The following is a 20,141-nucleotide window of genomic DNA, read 5'->3' on the forward strand; positions in this document are numbered from 1 at the left end:
ACAGTGAGGGGCTGCACAATAACATTCTGGCCAATGGCAGACTGTAGAAACTGGCAATCTCAAAAGATTATGACGGCGCTAAAATATCCCTATCACCCTGTGATGCAGTAGGTGTTATAAGACTGGAGCACAATACATTACTTGTGTATTTTTGGTAGCACTGATGTAAATGCCCCTATAGCACCATCAGTCATGTGAAAGTGTAGCGCATAGAATTATGTACAGTTTATAATGCTAGATAATGACTATAAGTGGCTGTGTTAGTGTTTATGTTTTTACTAGACAATATATTGCATCATTATTTTGAGGTGTGCTCCTTCTAGTTATTTTTTAAAGGTTTATTAGAGCACAAAATGCTGTATGAGGCCAGTGGCAGGCTTATGAGGGTCCTTTTTACTGTCTTCTGATTGAATCAGTAAGATACGTTTCATTATTAGCCCATGTCATCTACAAATGTGTAGCACAATCTATGAGGGGGACTCCGTGATGCAGTTGCCTAAGAGTGTATTTCTCAGGATGCACCACTTTAAGAAACACATGACTGATTCTTCTATAAAGTTCAGAGAAACCATTGCTCTTTAAAGATGAAAGAGAAATAGTATATATGATATTCTTAAATGTGAACACTAAAGAAATCATTTAGTTTTATTTTAGGGAGATATTTGCCAGATGTGATGTGCATATCTGTGCAAATCTGTTGATGTCAGACGGTTGTCATTATTTTGCGCATGAAATGGAGAAGATTTGGGGAGGTTTCTAATGTTTTGTTAGGTTTTGCTTTATTTCCACCTGAAGTCCTGGCTTGTTTTAGTTACTAAGCAGCATAGCATTGCTTCTGTTGCTGTCCATGTTTACAGTGTGCCTTAACATCCATTTGTTCTCTGAATTCTTTTGTTTTATTTTGTTGGGAGCATTGTTTCCCTCCATGGGAGAGTTTTCCTTACATTTGTTCAGTGACTCATCCTGGCACATACACCACACACTGCTGGTGCGTGGAAGCTTGTGGTTTAGATCTGGAGCAACTTGGAAAAGTCTCATGCATTCAGAGGTGGGACTTTTGGAAGATGAATGGATCATGGAGGTGTCACACACATCAGTGGGTTGATCCATTGGTGAGTTCATAGTTAATTGTGCTCTTAGGAGTTGAGGCCTCTTTTGGACAAGTGAGTCCCTGGGGATATGACTTTCAGGGTATTTCTCCTTCCCCAGCTCCTGCATTCTCTCTCTACTTCCTGGCTACCACGAAATGAGCAGATTCTCTCCATCATAATAGTTCTGCCTGGAATACAGCCAAGCACAGACTAAATTCCCTAACTGTGAGCCAAATTAATCTCTCATATTTTACGTTGTGAGTGTCTGGTACTATGTTCTAGCAATGGGAAACTGAGTAACACAGTCCTCTTATGTGGTCACATGCTAAATGTCACAGTGGGTGGCAAAGCTGTACAAGAAGAAGGCGGAAGGTCTGTCACAAATGATGGAGGGAGGCAGCCAGTGCTGAAGCCATGGATGAAAATCACTCTGAGAAGCTTTTCAGAGCTTGGCTGGGGACACAGAAAGGTAAACAAAAAAAGACCTTCCCAGTGGAGGTGGGGCTGGTAGGTTATGGTGTTGGGAGAAAAGGAAGATTAGCAAAAGGTTGCTTATCAGCAGATGTAACGCCTTAGCTGAGAGTCCAGTTGGAAGAAACTTGGTTCATACACAAAACAGAGACTATGGAAAATGTAGACTTCCGATGGAGTTGTACTTGTCTGGGAAATCTTTCGGCTTGCAATAGTTGAGGTATACAAGTACCCAGGGAAGAGGAAGGAGAATGTGGGAGAGCTCAGCAATCTAGAAATATGAAAGCCACATATCTTCACATACCCTAAGCTCAGAGCAAGAGGCTTCTCCTCATCGGCAAACTCATGGCTTCTCCTACCTGGACTGCCTCCACAACTGCTGCAGCATTCCTGAGAAAGGGGTAGGGATGAGGAGGGATGTGTGAGAAGCAGAGAGGGGATGCTGAACTCAGACAGCACGGCACGGGGCGCAGAGTGTAGGCAATAGCACCTGACACGGTGCCTGCACTGTGGTCAGTTTTACTTCTAAAGTGTCCACGGAGAGAACCTGACGGGGAAGGCAGATGACATCATATGACCACCTTCTTCAGAGAGCTTTTCCCGGGGCTCTGTCCTCCTTGGTCTTCCGTGAACGTACCATGCCAGCCCTGGGTCTAAGCTTCAGTCTCTTCTTCCATTTGAGCCTTTTGAAGTCGGGGCTCTTTGTTCATCTTGGAATGAACAGCACAGTGCTGCACTGGAGTCACTCAGAAAGTGCTCGAAGGCATTGAGGACAATGGGTTCAGGAAGCATTAGAGGAGGTGACTTTCCCAGTGGGATGCAGCACTCACCATGTAGAGGTCGCGAGGGGGACAGGAAAGAAGCAGCACGAGCAGAACACGCGAGTGAGATGCCTTTGTGAGAAGCACCTTGGCCGTGAGAAAGCGGAGAGGAGCAGGCGGATGAGCCCACGTGGCTGCTGAAGTAACGTCTGTGCACACAAAGGTGAAGGAAGTGTCACTATGCCACACGAGACAAAAGGAGAGAGAGGGCATACTGGAGAGTCAAAAGAGACGAAGGAAGGTGAGGTTCCTGTGGGGATGGAGGAAAAGAGGCAGAGCCCGGGCTGCCTCCACTCCAAGCCCAGAACCAGCTTCTCTCACATCTGCAGGTCCGCAGGTCCTTGGGTTTGATCACTGTGGGCTCTGTGGCAGACCTCTGATGGAAGAACCCTGGCAGTACAGAAACTGTTACCTGCATGACTCTACGGACATCTTCTACCTAGAGCCACCACCACAGCTTCTCTCTCCTGCCTCCATAATCCTTTCAGAGGAACGCTTTGCCCTCAGCTTTGCAGAGTATCCACACTTATGTGAAGTTGGGATATCTGAGTCTTGCTCTGTTTTTTTTCTATCCACTGTAGTTATGAATAGGGCTTTATAATATGAATTCATAAATTCTATGATTCAATTTAAAAAGTATTTTTCCTTCATAGGCATTAAATATGCTGGCAAGAAATGAGCAGAAATTTTTAAAAAATCACATCATAAACTCTAAGCTTTCTAAAGTGGTTAAATTTCAACCAGAGTTATATATCAAGCTATTTAAAAACATTTGTTTTATATACCAACCTTTTTTTTTTTCCTTTTATGTTGCCCTGATTTTCCTGCAAAATATGACCGAAAGGATCATCAAACTCTCAAAAGCATCATTAAATAAAACATAAAAGACAGAGTTTATCAGATTTAGTACTGAACAATATATATCTATATCATGATATAGATATATATTCACAGTCCCAAAACAATCTTGCATATATCATGATTACCATGCCACACTGTGTGGGAGCCCTTCCATACCACTGCATAAATCACTGATTTTGTGTGATATCACTAATAGGACTATTGAGAACCATTAAATTTGACTGAAGAACATACCACTTTTTGGGTTGAAAAGGAAACAATAAAAGGGGCAGACTTTAATTACCGCTCTGATTATCTTGGCTCACAGCTTGACAGATAAGGGGGTGGCTAATCATTTGTCCAAATGCTGTTGCAAAGAAATGGCAGGGCTCATGCGTCATCACGAGCATGAAAAAGATGAAAGTAAGAATGATTGCAAAAGGGTTATCCTTCACCCAAGCCCCAGATTTGTGCCTGAGGGGCTACTAAGTGTTTGTACTTCAAACCGAAGAAGATAAACAGAGCAGGCATAGCATGAACATGCAAATAAGAGCCTGACTCATGGACAGTACTGCATTTCAGACATGCTCCCTTCACGGCCATTGGATGGGCACGTGTCCACTGGAGGACAGAGCCTCCACACCTAGGAGATAGTGAGTACTGAGTAACTACTTGTAGAGTACTGTCTTCTTCCCCCATTCCACTGACGAAAGAAAAAGCAAATTAATCATTCACAAAAATGAACTGTATATCTTTGGCTTTTAGCTGCCTTGATTTTAGAACCTGTATGTATATTTGTGTGCTTCTAAATTTAAAATGTATTAAGTAAGAAGCTGGGCATGGTAGCTCATGCCTGTCATCCTCAGAATCTGGGAGCCTAAAGCAGGAAGATTGCAAGTTTTAGCCCACACTCGACAATTCAGCAATTTAGGATCATACTCTATCTTGATGATGATGATAATGATAAATGAGCTGTAGTTGTAGCCATTGGGAAGGCCCTGGGCTCAATCCCCAGGGTTGCTAAATAAATAAACAAACAAACAAACAAATAAATAGTTTTCAGTACATCATAAGATCATTGGACAATCTGAAATTATTTAATGGTTCTAAGTGTCAGGCTCCAGCAGGAACTGCAGATCCCTCATTCGGAACTGACCAAGGTCGAAACCTTTCCCATGAGATAGTGTTACCATGTGATGGATCCAAAAGATAGACTCTGAGCTCTTATGTATGGGATGCAGAGAACTGCAAAGTGTGCACCCAATAGTGAGGGAAAAGCACCTACATTTCTTCGAGATCACAGAGCAGAGTAATGGTGGCAGAATGATAGTAAAGGAACAAAGAACACTGTGTGCCACCCAGACAACTCAAACTTTCTGGCTGAAGAATGAGAGGAGAAAAAAAGGGACGCATGTGCTTTGGTCTGCGGGTTATATTAAATGCTCCTAGGGTTCTACCCAAGCTCAAGTGGGTGGAGAGAGACGACGGAGCAATGGCCCTGGAGTGCCTTCCAGGCTTGAGTATGTGGAGTGGAGTGATTCTAATGTTCTACCTGTCCTTGTATCACCAGGTAAAATAGAACATCGTAGCCCATCCCATTCAGGCAATGATTTAAGGTTTAAAGTGCAGTCAATCCAGCTGGGGTGCTTAGCAACAGATCGTCCACTACCACCAGTACGTTGCCAGGTTATTTGGCTCTGCATATTTGGAGTTTGGCCCAGGAATTAGCATTGCTCAGAAAAGCTGTAAATGAATGTGAAAAAATTTGGTAACTTGGCCAGCAGTCCTCAAATAGGTCTATCTGCATATTCAAATTTCCTCAAGAACTTCATGCAAATCTCATTGCTTAATTCCCACACCCAAAGATGCTAGCTGAGCTGCTAGGATGGAATATTCTCCGAAGACACTCAGCTAATTTCCAGATGTGGGGCTGAGATTAGGGACCTTCGCCAGATGACCTTTCTTTCTTTCTGTTTTGGGGGGATACTGGGAAGGGGGGTCGAACTTGGGTCCTTGTGCTTGTGAGGCAGGCAGCAGAACCACTGAGCTCAATGCCCAGCCCCAGATGACCTTTCTTCTGGATGTGACCTTACAGCTTAAATCACCATTCTCATTGCAGTCTCTGCACAAATCGCCATCGCAACACAAAAGCAACTTTTTATTCTACTTTTGCCTTTTACATTCCAGGTACTTGTGTATTTTACATTAGAGATACTTCTGTTGAGTCGACCTAACCACACACAGACTCTGGAGAGAAAGAAAGAAGTATGCATTTTAAGTACACACACCAACTGATTGCTACACATATTATTCCAAGTGCCATTTCTTCCCGATTCTTGTTTTAACTGTCCTTGTAGTTTTACCTCAGTGTGATCTTTTAAAATTTTGAGTCTGGGGTTGGACTGCCTTGCTTGTCTCTCTCTGTGGTGCCCCATTATCCTGGGGTAGATTGCTTTGTCCTATCTCTAGATATTACAGTTATGTGGATTACAAGCAAATGTCTAGGAGTTTTATCCCAGGCATTCTGTGTGCAGAACCACATATGTGCTCTCAGCAATTAGCTCTTACCAGCTGTCTCTCTCCCGCTGAAATCCTTTCTTGCTGCATCCCCTGCTTGCCCTAGGACCCTCACTTAGAAGTCAGTGCTCAGCCACATCTAATAATCTGCTTTTTCCTTAGGTACCAGGTTATCCATTTAGGAGCAGGAACACAGAACAAGGTGGCCTGGATGGATGAAGTAGAGCACTGGTAAAAAGCAGGACAGAAGCAGAACTTCGTGTGTGTGTGTGTGTGTGTGTGTGTGTGTGTGTGTGTGAGAGAGAGAGAGAGAGAGAGAGAGAGAGAGAGAGAGAGAGAGAGAGGGAGAAAGAGAGAGCCAGCATGGGGAGCACACTAGCATGGGTTGTGACAGTGAGGAACACTTATTGATGAAAGCAGAAAGCCTGTCTTGAGAGATTTATCTCCAACAGTCCTCCTCAAGGTAATTATAGATCCCAGAAGACACACACACATTCTCTCTCTCTCTCTCTCTCTCTCTCTCTCTCTATCTCTCTCTCTCTCTCTCTCTCTCTCTCATCAGACTTAGATCTTTCCATATCTGGAGCTGTTTGAAGTCCTAGGTAAATACTTTCTCACTGGCCTGGCATTGTAACTCTACTCCTTTTGACCACACATAACAGTGTATCACCAGGGCCCAGTGGTCATGGATGGGGCACGCTTCTCATTTTCAGGGTGTCCCTATGATTAAAAATGGAAAAGGAAAATAATGTAGAGTCACACAACGATAGACAGTAGTTAAAATTAATCCGGAGCTATCAGATTGATAACATTCTTCTACAGGTCTTTGGAAAGAAGCCCTGTTGCTCCTACCCCATGGGATTCCTGTCTCGATGAGATGTACACATTGTGGAAAGATAGATCCTTACGAAGGAGATGAGATGAAAAGACTGGATTTGATCTTGGGCTAACCGTGCTCAAGTATACACACGAGCTTTACTCAGTTCAGACGGATACTGGGGCTCCGTATGTCAAGGTTCGAGCAGGATCTGGGGTGCTGTGCTCTCTCCAGGGACCCTGCTCAGGCTCCTGTTGTCTTGAACAAAGAATGGAATGCGAAGTGAGACAGAGGGGTTTTATATTTATTAAAGGTATTAAAGGCAAGAAAAGAAGGGAAGCGATACATACTCTATAGAGTGAGTGTGGGTCAATTACAGTAGGAGAAGAAATATGTTCTGTACAGCGCAGAGGGGGCCCTTGAGAAAGAAGGAAGGCGGAGGTCACAGCACCAATGGCCATCATTTTTATTTCCCTCTTTCTGACTTCAGGTCTAGGCCATTCTATCAAATACCTGCTTGATCTTGAGCAGAAGAATTGGAGAGAGCATTCTCTGATTGGAATCAGTGCAGGGCTTGGAGACTCTTCTGCACCTGTGTCCTTATCTTGGCTTCATCCGAGACTGGTTACCACCACTTGGCAGTCACTCGCCTCACCCTAATCTCCCTCCTCAGAGCGACCCCGGAGAGGGTGGGTGGGCCTGGCAAGTTGAGGTTACGCTGTGCTGCTGCCTCCAGGGTCCTCTCACCATACTTCTCATTATCCTTGCATTGTCGAGCTTGACATTAATATATCATATGGCAGCCTCGTTATTAAAGAGAACTGGCTCACGTCCCTTTTCATATTCTAAAATGTCACTTCTAAATAGAAAAACTACATTTTCTCCCTGTTAAACGAAGCTACTAGACTAATGTTGTATAGTAAAGATGGTTGTATTCCTTAGAATACTTTGTAAAAGAAAAAATGATTCAGCTAGGAAAATTAACAAAAATAATAAAAGAAGGAATTTAATAGTGAAGTGTGGCATGGGCTGTCACACTCTTCATTAGGGGTCTGAGAGTTCATTTTGCACAGAAAATGTTGACTGTCATTGAGCCCTGGGGCTTCCCAAAGAGACAGGATAGGAACAACCATGGCTGAAGAAATTGGGGGCAGAAGAAATTGGCAGTGAATAGCAATGAGAATCTAAAAGATTTCCTTATGGATAATGAAAATAGTTTAGCTGTTTTGTACTGCTGTTTGTACGATTGTATGAATACATGAAATTGTGTACCTTTAATGAGTGAATTATATGATGTGTGAATTGTATCCAATGAAGCTGTGTTTTAAAATTTTCATTCATTCATTCATTCATTCATTCATTTAGTTTTAGATCCTTCTCACTACATAGCACAGGCAGACTTCCAACTTACAGCAATCCTGAGCGGCAGGGTTACAGATGTGCACAACCATGCCCAGCTTAAAGCTGTTTTATGTATAATAAAAGACTGTGATGTCTATGTGCATGGTGGACCACAGGACCAGGGAGAAGAGAGAAAGTCTTTGTCTCTCTGATAGATCCCAGAAATGTTTTCTACAGTAATTTTCAATAACTATTAATTGCTATGCACCATATCTCCTGAGAAACTGCCTCCAACTTGTGATTGAGTTCATTTAGCCATTGCGCCTTTGCTGTGGAGAATAACTACAATATAACACAAATTTGTTTAATCTCCAAGTGACCCAAAGTTTGAAACCAGTGGAACAAAGTGACTGCCTTTCACAGAAGTGGCTGCTTTGACAGGTGGTGCTCAGTTACTCATTTTCAAGAGCAGATAGTTCCATCTACTACCATATGTGAATGTTCTCTCTCAACCAAATTTATTGTTTCATTACAATGATATCATTTGCCATTATTTCAAAGTTATGGATTGATTGCTTGCAAACAGTAGCATTTATTGAGCTCACATAAATAATATTTAGGGATCGTCATTAGTTAAACGTTAACTTCTTTCCTTTCCTTGTGCATGTTTGCTTCAGTGTGCCATGAGATGGTAATCTGCTGTTTATTAAACCACCGCAGATCTAAAGATCCAATGGTGAAAAATGGCTCCATAGAAATTCTCAGTAGTGTGCTTTCACTTGTATGTGACTCCAGCGATTTTGCATGAATAATGAATATGGTGAAATGGTACTTGTTGTTCCACATTTAAATTAAACATAGAATGAAGGTCCACAGTGAAGGGAATACTTCATGGGCATCTGATCATCCGAATTATTGCCTTTTTACAGGGTATGGTTTAAGAAGTAGCGCACAGCTAGCTTACTTATCCTTTTTGTGTGATATGTGTTAGTGTTATGCTCAGTGCCACTCAAGTTATGTGATCAACAGCAACCTAAATGACCTCTCCGAGACAGTTTCCCAAGATGCAAAGTTAGGGAAAAGGCTTTGCAGGAGTTGTTAGAAAGACTGCATTAGACATTGCTCCTAATTCACTGATTATGTATAATAGATTTCACAAATGGGACATTTTTCATTTTCTTTACGTGTTCTTCTAAAACTTTTCTGGGTAAGATCTCTTCTACAATTTAATATCTTTTTGAACATCCACAATTAAATTTTCTTTCCTTAGAGTGTTTAAATCACTTTAGTCCTTGAGGGTAGCATTGAATGTGAAGTGCACACATCAGTCACTCAGTGGCAAAAGTTGAAATGCATCTTCTGAAAAGTGATCTGAACATGTGTTTAGAAATTTTGTCCAATAAGCTTGGTTTTAATCTTTTTTTTGTTCATTAAGTTTATTGGTACATTTTAGGTATACAATATGATGACATTCACAGTGGGAATTTATAACTTTCCATAGTGTACCTTGGTTCTTACTTTTCCCCATTCTCCTGCCCTCCCTTTAACCCCACCACCCTGCCTCATTTAAAAAGACTTTGCTCTGTTTTTTTCTTTTTCTCATATTTATTCCTTTCCCTTCTTTCCTTTCCCCGACGCCTTCCCCTTCCCCTTCCCCTTTGGATCTTTTCTTATTTCACATTATCTCGTATACATTTTGATCCTTATTTACACTCTCAGCTTCTCACATCAGAGAAACTATTCATTATTTACCCACACGTGTCCTATTTATTTTACCTAGGATGATGGCCTCAATGTGCATGAATTTACCTATAAATTTCTCTAATTTCTCATTCTCTCTGGCTGGGTAGTACTCCATTTCATTTTTTAAAAAACACGCATCTTCTCCATCCAGTCTCCAGTTGATGGGCATTTGGGCTATTTCCAAACTTTAGCTATTAAAAACTGTGTGGTTATGAACATGGGTGCACATATATCACTGCAATATGATTCTTTTAATTCTTTTGGGAACACACCCATCAGAGGGATAGCTGGGTCGAATGGGACCTCTAAGCCTAGTTTTTTGAGGTATCTCCGTATTGATTTCCACAGTGGTTTCACCAGTCTGCACTCCCGCTACTAGTGGAGAAGGGTTCCTTTTTGCCACCATCCTATCAGCATCTTTTGTTGGTTGATATGTTGATAAGAGCCAGTTTTCTGGAATGGAGTTGGAATCTCAACATTATTTTCATTGGCATATCTCAAATGACCAGTGATGTTGAATAGTTAGTTTTTCATAGGTTTTTTTCTTCTTCTTTGCCCGTGAAATGTTCATTTCATATGTCCATTTTCGGACTGGGCTTTTAAATTTGGGAAGTCTGATTTTTAAAAATTCTTTATATATCCTAGATAATAGACCTTTGACTGATAAAGCTTGGTTTTAATCTTTATCCTAAATTAGAATATATGGATAAAAATGTAGGCATAAATATATTAGGCATGTCATTATGTATAATATAGATTATAGATACAGCAGGATATCCAAATGTTGGAATGTCAGGCAGCTTTCTGTCACTGTGGCAAAATACTGAGCCAATCGACTTAGAAGGAGGAAAGGCTTCCCTTGCAACATGGTTTCTGACTTTCATTCCATATTTGTTTGTACTGTAACTTTTTTGACAGCCTGGCACCATACCTCAATGCAAAAACACTTGTCATGGGAAGTCTGTTAATTTTATTGCAGGCCAGAAGCCAAGAAAGAAAAAGGGAAGGATTGGCATCTCAATCCCCTCTTCGAGGGCACAGAACAATGAGCTAAACTTCCCACTGGGCTTCTCCTCTTAGACGTTTGCCACCTCCTAATAGCACCACAGGCCGGAGACCAAGCCTGGAATGCATGGGCCTTTGGGGGAGATTCGTGATTCAAACTCTACAGCAGAGTTAAAACCATTTTAGTTTATCACTCAGAAGTTGTATGTTATGGCTTGTATCAAGATGTCCCCCCAAAGCCTCATGAAGTCCTGGGGCTTTTTAGAGGTTGCTGGTTAGGGGTATGGATAACAGAAGCCCACACTGGTTGTAAGTGGCACTAAATAAGAGGAAAGAAAATTCTTGAAATATTCATTTATTTTCTCCTCCAAAATACTCCATCTCCAGGAAGAGACTCACAATCAGTAGAGGTATCCATATCTATAAATCTATGTCTATAGATATATGTGTAACTCTATATACATTTGTCTATGGAGTGGGAGAGAGGGAGAGAAGACAAAGTTTAGGTATTATAAAAATATTATAGGATTTTTATTTGTAATCTTATTTCCAGTGTCTCTAAGGGAAAATTGCTTTGAACTCTATGAAAGTGCCTTAATATTGAGATATTCCTGTTTGATGGTCTGCAGATGGCAGAGAATACTGTGATGTGGGCCTCCCTGAAAACATTTGTGCACATGTGGACTATCCAAAAGCTGTAGCTCACCAGGAATATGCTAGGAAATTTGCTTTAACTGCATAGTGTTGGGAATCTTGCCACAATTATTCAAACAAAAATACATTTCTTCCTGTGAGTTTCAGCTGAACAATAAATATTTCCTCCACTAGATTAACTGTACCAACAAAGAAGGTTACAAGGAGAAAGAAGAAAGGCTCCTGTTGGAATTTTAATATACAATTTTCAAATACAATTGTGTACATATGAAGCAATAAATCTACGAGAGACTTTTTTAAGAATTAGTTTCTGAATTCCAGCTGTAGAGAGTGGACCCTTGACTTACAAATTCAATTCGTTGATGGGGGTTAGTTGTAGCTCAAGTTGGTCGGTTGTAAGTTCAGGCTTCTCTACGCAGCCTTCAGAGTCCTGTACACAGGCAGATCTCAGTGTCCTTAGAGAGACATTGGCTCGGGATTTCTCAATTAAACCCACATAGGAAAGGATGTTGTAATGTTCCTTCCAGAACTCTTTAAGGGTTAAATCTGTATCTGAGACTATCTTTCAGGTTGTAACTCAACACTTTGGTCATAAGTTAAAACTCAAATCCCAGTCATAACCCAAGTTGCTCAAGTGTCAACTTAGTCAAAACAATAAGGTCCACTATATAGTAAATAAACCTCAAAGTTTCTGGGCAAATAAATTTTGCTGGTGACAGCTAAGTAATGTTTCAGTGTTAATTTATGTTATAGTCTTAATTCTATCAACTTGTTAAACTTTCATATTTGATTTGTCCAGAGTTATTTTTGATGTCTGTTTTATATTATTCCTATACATTTTATAATGACATATATTAATTTATACATTTATAAATGCAAAAATATCCCTATGACAAAAGAGTTTGCTGATTAAACTCATAGAAGAAGTGAAAATAAAAAAACATTTTTTTTTTGAATTTTAAAACATTTTTTATTTTTAAAAGGTAATATGTGGGAAAAAAACACAAAAAGCAAAAAACAGTCACTTGCAGTCATAGGCTATATCCTTGCAGGTCCTGCCTGGACATCCACAACATGCCATTTTCTGTGACTAAGGTAGTACAATGTGTGTGATGCTTTTTCATGAATCACAAATGTTCATGAACTCAAACTCTCAAAGGAACAAGAGCATTTTTGATAATCCAGAATACACTGCATAACTCAATATTAGCAAAAATTATAATCCTGCCCTACTTGGGGAAAAAATTTCACTGAAGACAAAAATATTAACAGGCTTCTGGACAGAAGTACTAGCAGAGATACAGTTGAAAAACTGCATTCCTTTAATTCTCATAAAAACATAACCTTTCATGAAATAGAATGTGAACTATATTAAAATAGATCTTGCTGATGGTGACCAGGCTTCAATCGGTCCTGCAGTCCTGCCTAACCAATTTCCATAGAGACAGCAGGTGTTTTCCTTGCTCACCAGACATCATGTTCCTGTCTTTTTGTTGTTGTAAAGAAAAGGGGGAGAGCAAGGGAAATTGGCACCATTTCTCATAGCTGCTTAATGAAAGTGGGGTAGTATGGGCAGTCAAGTTGAGAGAAAGGTTTTGGGCAGTGAGGGTATATCAAAGAGTCAGATTCAGTATCTGGTCCTGTAAAAGTTGTGAGAGAAGTCTGAGGAGGTATAGCCCAAAGATACAGAGGAGAATAATACAAGAGGTCCAGTTAATGGAAGAAGCCATGAGGTCCAGCCCCAAATATAGATTCAAGACTCAGATAGGTCCTGCCTCATTTCTGAGGCCTTTTCTACCATTCCTTAGCTGCATCTCACACTATGGCTGATTGGTTGGTGTCAAAGCAGAATTCTTCTGCTAGAAAGACTCCTTACCTACCCTTTTCAGCTGTGAGAAGATCTAAACCTCTATGATATTGGAGGGTTATTGGATCCAGGGAGTTTATTAGGTTCTGTAATGTAAGAATGGAGTCAATATTTTCTTTAAGGCTATAGAAAGATCATAGGAGAGGGAACAATAGTAAGCAAGTCAAAGAGGTAGATAGGCCTGCTATGCTTTTCCCTGCAGCAGTAGTGACATTAACTATCAAATAGGAGTATTAAATGTGGGGTTTCATGCTGCCAGACCAGGGCTCTAACAGCAATAGGCAGGCTCTGCTTGCCCAGGACAATGAATGTCTATTTTTGGATTGAGATATGTCAGTATTTATATTCTGGTTCAGTTAGTGGGGACGTACGAGTAGGCGAAGGTCCACAAAGCAAAAAGATACCTTGGCTGGGCCAGCATAATTGGTTGTGGATGTTAAAGAAGTGTGCACATTTTGGTTTTCTTTTTCTCAGACACCCAGGGTGCCTGCCAGGGCAGTGCCAGTCAGGGGCTGTAGGGGTCCTTGGCAGGGTATTTGACTGGCACCTACTGTCTTGTTTTCCTACTTTAGGAAGAATTTCATGGTGCCTATTAGGAGCCACTGTGACTAGCAGTTAAAGGTAGGCAAGCGGAGGCAGTCAGAGTGGGAGGTTGATGATAAGGGGCCTGTGGGAGTATGGTCTGCATGGAAGATGGCAGTCATTTCTGAACTCTGTCTATTGAACAGTGATGTTTTCATAACTGTGGGAGGGCTGGAAAAATGGACTGGCTGAGTGAATGGGGCATCCTGAGTAACCTGGTATGTGGTATGGTTGCCTTAGGCCAGTAACAGTAGCATATAGTTATAGTGATGGGGGAGTCGATGTCCTAGTGATATACCAGAGGACAGATTACACTGGATGCAAATGGGGCTTGGAAGGCCAGAGTAGTATCAGTGTTTATGGGGCTATGTATGGGATTTGTTAGACTTTCATATGCAGAGGTGTTAACAACATAGGATTGGAGGAGTCAGGCTACACATCCCACCTGAAGTATGTCTTTTCCGTGATGGAGAAATTGGGCAATGAATTTTCATTGAGGAGTTACATATTGGGGTTATGTATAAGGTAAGTAAGGGCCCAGACCTGGGGAGGAACCAGAGTAGCCACATAGGTGTCTGCAGACATGAAGATACAGAACTAGCAATTTCTGGCTAAGGAAGGATTAGACTGGTTTAGTAGAAAGTGAGTTAACTACAGGGATAATTAGGGGCCATTGGGAGAAGCAGTAGGGGCACAACTGTAGGGTGCAGTAAAAAGAACAGGAGAGCTAGCTGAGCAAATTAGTGCAGAGAGGAGGGAGGGAACTACTTAGGAGAAGGGATAGTGTGAGCATGAGAAATTATTCCATTTTTGAGGCAAAAGACAATTGTGTTGGAATCCCAGCAGAATGAAGAGTAAAGCCCACAGGAAAATGCATACTAGAAATGCAGGAAGTTTTAGCTTCTTTGTATCAAACATGGGAACCTCAGGAACTTTCTGGGATTTGGGAGAATCTGAGGGAGGTGGGGCCATTACTTGTGGTTTCCAAGAAGTTTCCACCAAATTATTTGCAAGACACGGCTTTACCTGAGAACAATGTAACCACTGGGGAGGGGCTTGTGGACAAAGAGCTGTCAGAGTACTGTAGATAACTAGGAAGGGTCTTGTCCACATAGGATGTACAGACTTGAGCTTTAAATCATAAATTAAAACCCATTTCTTAGCCAGGCTGTCTCTCCTACATGTTAGTAGAAGGCAGGTGAAGGATAGCAGTTCATTGTAGCTCTTTTTGGTCTTGTTGTGGGACAGGGAGATAAGCTCCAATGGGATTAGCCCAGAAAGGTGAAGCTTATACAAACTGAAATGGATTGTATTGCATAGATTCCTGGGGAGAGGCACAGATGTGGAAGAGAGCAATCAGGGGAAGGGGAACAGAGTTATTATGGAGCTGGAGTATGAGTTAAGTGAGATGGACCTTGAGAAGACTTTTGAGACTCTCTCTTTTGGATGACTGAGGCCAGTAGGAGGTATGGAGGTTTAATTGGACTAATGAAATCTGGACCATTGTCTGATTGAATGGAAGTAGGAAGGCAAAAGCAGGGGATAATATTGGCGAGGAAGGAGTTTACAATGGCCAAAACCTTTTCTGAGCCTGTGTGAAAGCCCTCTGCTCATTCAATAAAGATATGAATCCAGAGCAGGCAATAACTTTTGGATATGTGGCACATGGGTAAAGTTAATTTGTCAGTCTTAAGTTGGAGAAAAGCCTTGTACTTGATGGGTAGGAAAGGGAGGGGGCTTCAGGAAGCCCTAAGGTGTGGTTTTGTGGCAGAGAATTGAGTGATGGTTTTAAGGAGGGTTTTCTAGGAGGAAACAGATAAGAGGCTCAAGCACTTGAATTAGGGGTCTGTAGTCTGTGTGAAAATTGTCATGAAAGAATAGCATGGACCTGTGAAGTGGAAAGAAGGAAGTTTTTCTGGCTTAGGAACCATCTCTTTTTGGTGAGGAGGCCTTGATATTGTTGCTGTTCAGAAAAGGAATAGGGTGTGGCTATGTTGTAAAGAGCAAAATATTGATCCTTGGGGATTGGGATCTGGAAGATCAAGCAGATGTGGCCTGGAGGTAGGGCTTCATAGGTCTGTGGAGAATGATGTCCAGATAGTTGATGGACAGGGAAGAGATTTGGGCCTTAGAGTGAGATATGTGCTTTCCCCCGGAGTCTAGATGTTATAATAATGAGGTGTCTTTATGGGATGGTTTGTATGATGGGCTGCGAGGAGGAGGTCATTTATAGATTGTATGAGATGAGAGGAAGAGGGGTGAAGGAAGAGCAAATCATGGGCAAGAACCTGACTGAAACAGTGGAGAGCTCTCTTGGAAACTCTGTGACAAGATGGTCCAGGTCACCTGTCAGGACTGATGGGTGTCAGGATTGGTCCCGGTGAAGGCAAAGAGAGGCTGTGAAGAATGGCACAGGGGGTAGTGAAAAAGGCATTATTTAGATCAAGACAGTGTAATGAGTGGTAGATGGAGGATGGAGGACAAAAGCGTGTAGGGGTTTGGCATCTGGGGTGAATGGAAGGCACAATCTATTGGATAGTGTGGGGATCTTATACCAGTCACTTGTACCTGTAAGTGTGAATCTGAAGAGGAGCTGATAGGCATTAAGAGACTGTGCCACAATAAATGAAAAGTAATAGTCCACAGTCCCCATGAGGCTGAGTCAGGGATGGGATATTGTTGTTGGGCAGGGTAGGGATGGTATGGCTAGTACCATACTTATGGATAGTAAGTGGTTGCTGAGATGAAGTCAGAGAGGGGAAGGAATTATCCCAGACTCTGTGCTTGAGGTAAAGGGAGGTATTAAGAGTCACAGAGGGAGGTAAGGAAGGTGAAAAGAAGGGCAGCTATATGCACTGGTTATGTCATGGGGATGGTCAGAGTGGCTGACAACTTGGTTAAGATGTCTCAGACTGATAGGGTGATGGGGCAAGTGAGGGTGACCAAGAATGAGTGTGGGAAGAGATGTTAACCCAATTAACACCAGGTTTAGGGGGATGTTTAAAGGTCTGAAGGCTCTGCCACTAATGCCCACAACAGTAGTTGGGGCCAGAAAGACCAGTCCTTATAAAGAAGGAAATGTGGAATGAGTGGTCCTTGTATCGATTACAAAAGGGATGGACTTACCATCTACCATAGGAGTTACCTGGATTTTGGCACCTGAGATGGTCTGAGAGCCCTCTGAGACCTTTTGGTGGCATCATTCTTTGACAGCCTGGACCAGAACGTCTAGGAAGATGCTGGTTGAGAGTCTCTAGGGTCACAGTGCAGTAGCAGGGGGAGGCTGCTGGGAGTGAGTAATCAGACTTCCAGTGAGGACCCTCACAAGAAGAACACAATCCTGGGCTTCAGGCCTTTCCTAATTTAGTGACCATTTTGGCAGCAGTTAAAGCAAGACCCTAGAGGGGCACCTTGAGTCAGGGGGAGCCTTGATTCTTTTAAGGTCAACCTGATGGTTGACTTTGGGGGTTTCTTAGGTTAGAAGCCAGCATCCACAGTTTAAACAATGTGCTAATTTTGAGCTTTTTTATTAAAAATCTTAAAGGCCAAGTTGATTAGCTCTTGCTGTGAGGTTTCAGGGCCAGTATCTAGTTTCTGTAGTCCTTTTTCAATGTCTGGGGATCCTATCTGATAGTTTTCATTTGGATCTTTTTGAGGAAGAGTCCCAGGGTCTTCTGGATGGTTGGGCTGCAGGTGCCTGCCTATGGTCATCCCCACAGGATTAAATAGTTAAATTAGCCCAGATAAGGTTATATGACTGGTTCAGTTATCTGGTTCATGGCTGGATGTCACTGCTGGATCTCACTCTGGAGTGGGATTGTCTGTTGGAGGAGGTGAACCCTCTGGGGAAGTGTCCTTACCAGGGTGCATAGCCTCATTGGCCAAGTGCCAGAATTCTGAAACCACACCGATTCCTGGGCATGCAGCAGTTTTAGAGCTGTGCTGGGATCAGTACACATGGGGTTGTTAGTGTAGCAGCACCAAGATCCAGAGTGTGTGGGGTCTTGGGTTACACTGGGCACTGGGGACACATAAGGGCTCCAGGGGTGTGTGGTGCTCTAGGGAGTAAGCAATGGGACAGGTGTCATGTAGGTCACATTGGTGCAGGGGTGAAGTCTGGGTTCCCAGGTGACCCTGAGCCTGGCTCAGAGGGGTGGTGAGTGGACTCTGTCTGGTCTTTGATGTGATGTTTCGTAGCTGGGAGGGAGAGCAACAGAGTTGGACTGGGCAGGAGGCTGGTATTGCTGGGAGTCAGGGTGAGTGCTGCACCAGGATGCAGTGATGTGGGGTATGACAGAGAGAAAGTATCATGGGTTTGGACTATTTCCTCTGCTCTTAACATTTCACAGAGTGAGAACCAAGGAGCAGAGAAAGATCAAGGTCAAACTATGGTCTGAACTGAGTGTGTGGCAGGGTCAGGAGGAGCTCTGTGTGTGTGTGTGTGTGCATGTGTGGGGGGGGGGCCGGGGCAGAGCAGGGTCAGCAGAGTTGCAGGATGTGGTGTGGCTGCTCAATTGGGCCACCCAGAGCATGCAGCATGGTTCAGTGCCTCTCTTGCGCCTGCCCAACCCCTCGAAGGCTGAGGAGCAGGGCTGGGAAGAAGAGAGGGTGGGGATCTGAGGCTGGGCATGTGGCACAGGTGTGCAAGGCAGGCATAATTGGGCTCCAAGGGCACCATACGGATTTCCTCAGTCTGTACAGTTGATCAAGTGATCCACAAGGTCAGCAAGTTGGGAGCACAAGGACAGTATCCCAGGTCCCCCAAAGCAAGATGCCCATGCTCAGAACCTGTGGGAAAGGTTCTTGTATTAATTGGGAAGGAGAGGAGGAGGAAAAGGAAGAGCAGCTGCAGTGGTGGCTGTGGTTGGTACAGCCTGGGCAGTAGGAGCCCCACAGCCTTGGCCTGAAATTGGAGGCTGTCCTGGGGGCTCAGGCTGGGCATCGACAACTAACTCATTTATGGAGTCAGGCAGTGGGGAGGTAAGTATGGTGCACCATACAACCTTCATTCTCCTTGCACAGGCTAGGCTCAGGCTCACTGCCCAATAGCAGTCTGTGCACTCAGGTGCTGAGAGCAGTTCCTGACATGGGCTATTGTTACTCTGAGTGCATGAGCACAGGCTAGGGTGGAACTGTGTGCCGTGGCCCTAGTGTTGCTGCCTATATGCTGTGTCATCAGACTCTGAGGACACCAAGCAAGCTTGAGGCCTGGGCATGCCAGGCACAGGTGCCCAGAACTGTGGTTGCTATGTCTGAGACCCCAGTCCCGGGCATAGGTCAGCTGGCATTCAGTGGCTTATGGATGGTTCTCCTCAAGGAGAGGAGGGAAGCTGGGAGCTGGGTAAGAGGAATGGAAGTGAAAGTCTCACTCAATCTAAAGTGTTGAGTGTTAGATTTCCCTTGCCTCAAGATGGCTGCAGCATAAAATGGTAGCCTCCTTCCCATAATTCTCTGCCAAATGGAATAGCAGCCTCCTTGTTAAATACGGCTTCTTCTACCAAGGGACAGCCTTCTTCCTCCTATCATGCCTCTTTTCCCAAAGAATAACCTGATACTTGTTACCTCTGAGTACCCTGTGATGTCACAAGCCCCTCCTAGTGCTGTCACAGGCTCCTCCAATTCCTTAATGCTGCCTCATTCAGCTCCACCCCAGCTCAGGTTAACCCCACCCCACTCCTATAAAAGAAGCTCCCTGTTCTATGCTGCCTTTTCCTTTGTTAGAAGACAGCCTGGCAGATCCTCCCCATAACAATGGCTTGCTGTAGGCCTGGTCTGGTCCTGGTTTTTCAGCTCTTTTACTTAACAGTGAGCAGCACTGTCTTGGGTGCAGTCGGAGGATCCACTGTCACAGGGCAACGTCCTTAAGACAAAAGGGGTCAGAATATGGCTTGAAATCCCTCCAGGGGAGGCTATCCTATCCGGGGATTTTGGCACCAAATGTATTAGAAAGAAACAGAGAGGAGAGACCACTGGGGCCAGGCATTGTGTAAACAATGAGGCTCATTTATATAACACTGGACATTTTTGAATGGGCTGAGTCTCAAGGGCAGTCACCATAGAGAAGGCAGAAAACAAAGAATTTAAAGGAATTATTGCCTTGAGGACTTGAGGGGCAGATAGAATGAGGTCACCCATCTTGGATGGCTGGTGTCTCGTCTTTGTTCTTCTCTAAGGCATCGTGTACTTCTGCTGCTGAGGCTTGATGGTGCCCATGTTACACTTAGCACTGCACTCCCCCCCTTGTGGTTGTCATGGAGATGCACTCCCTCTGGTCCCTGTGGCTGCCTTACACGGGCATGGCACTGTCAAAGTACAAGAATGTTTCCCAGGCTAGTAATTTCCAATGGGACTTTGGAAAAACAAAAAACAAAAAAAGGAAACAGATTAGCTTG

The 20,141-nt window shown here is 43.2% G+C and overlaps 1 long non-coding RNA gene across 1 annotated transcript; it reads left to right on the plus strand.

Annotated features, from left to right (window-relative positions):
• The first annotated feature begins 1,488 nt into the window (after positions 1-1,488).
• Positions 1,489-6,878, plus strand: LOC104871660. The gene is made up of 3 exons (XR_782935.1): positions 1,489-1,560; positions 5,903-5,971; positions 6,563-6,878. It is a non-coding gene; the product is annotated as an uncharacterized LOC104871660 (long non-coding RNA).
• Positions 6,879-20,141: the final 13,263 nt, after the last annotated feature.

Source organism: Fukomys damarensis, unplaced genomic scaffold, assembly GCF_012274545.1.
Source record: "Fukomys damarensis isolate Sample0158 unplaced genomic scaffold, DMR_v1.0_HiC HiC_scaffold_29, whole genome shotgun sequence".
In the NCBI taxonomy this organism is placed as follows: domain Eukaryota; kingdom Metazoa; phylum Chordata; class Mammalia; order Rodentia; family Bathyergidae; genus Fukomys; species Fukomys damarensis.